At 40.8% G+C, this 1175-nt stretch overlaps 1 non-coding gene across 1 annotated transcript; it reads right to left on the bottom strand.

Annotated features, from left to right (window-relative positions):
* Positions 1-844: 844 nt before the first annotated feature.
* TRNAD-GUC (transfer RNA aspartic acid (anticodon GUC)) lies at positions 845-916 on the bottom strand. Its single transcript has one exon. It is a non-coding gene; the product is annotated as a tRNA-Asp (tRNA).
* Between the last annotated feature and the right edge of the window lie 259 nt (positions 917-1175).

The following is a 1175-nucleotide window of genomic DNA, read 5'->3' as shown; positions in this document are numbered from 1 at the left end:
GGTGATTGAGAGATTGAAGATGCAAGTGTGACAATTGTGTTGGAGATCATCTTAATTATCAATGAGCATTTCTAAACTCTATCTCATTCAATTGCTTTGTTTAATTTGATGTTTGTTTGGTTTGATTTTGATATTTGATGTTTGATTAGAGTAATTGTTCTTGATATTTTGTTGATTCTTGTTCACTATAGTTGATAGTAGATTTGATGATGATGTTTCTTGAGTAGTTTACTTGCTAGGGTTTGGGTAAACATGTGTGTTTGATGAATTTAGGTTGATTTGGGAATTTGAGTAGTTCTTGTGTTGTGATTAAATTGATTCATAGAGGTTTGCATGTTGCTTAGTTGATTGGAGTAGCTAACCATGATTGCTAGCATTGATTGCATGATTGAATTGATTGACATGGCCACTTGATATTGATTTGATCATAATTGGTTGAGTATTTGATTATGTTTCTTCCTATTTTTTTAACACTAGAGAAATCTATGTTAGAAAGTATGAAGATGATTAGTTGAATGCCCCTAATTGCTCCTACTATTTGTCTTTGCATTGCTTGGATTGCTTGACTCCCTAATTAGCTTGGTTATCATGAATTCATGTTGATCCCCACTCCCTAGTGTTTCATTTGTTTGCTTCTTGATTTAGGAAGTAGAATAGTGCTACCTTTCACCTTAGACTTCGACCTAGCTTAGGCGTTAATTAGAAATACTTGAACATAACCGTTCCTAGTGGTTCGACCCTTGACTTACCTCTATACTTGTATTTAGGTAGTTGAGTGATTATAAATTTGTTTGACCGTAGGGAGGATTAGTTCAACAACATAGTTTTCCCCACGTCAAAATGGCGCCGTTGCCGGGGAACGAACCCGGGTCACCCGCGTGACAGGCGGGAATACTTACCACTATACTACAACGACCCTTCCTGGTTCCTCTCGCCCTCCTCAAGGATTTCAACGTCTGGAGCTTCTGGAGTTTCAGGCTCCGGTTGTTCCGTCTCAGCCCAGGCGAGGAAGGACTCAGGCTCTGGCTCGCCTCTCTCTCGCAAGTAGACGACTTCGTCAGCATACTTGTGAGCCAGGGCCCAGACGCCGTAATCCTTTCCAGGATTCAAGGCATCCCAGGCGATCTTCATCATGGCCTCATTATCGGCGGCCATCTCAGCAACCAGACGGTCTT

This window comes from Chenopodium album, chromosome 19, assembly GCF_948465745.1.
Source record: "Chenopodium album chromosome 19, dcCheAlbu1.1, whole genome shotgun sequence".
Classification (NCBI taxonomy): domain Eukaryota; kingdom Viridiplantae; phylum Streptophyta; class Magnoliopsida; order Caryophyllales; family Amaranthaceae; genus Chenopodium; species Chenopodium album.
Note: the sequence above shows the minus strand (reverse complement) of the source record. Positions and strands in the feature narration are given on the sequence as shown.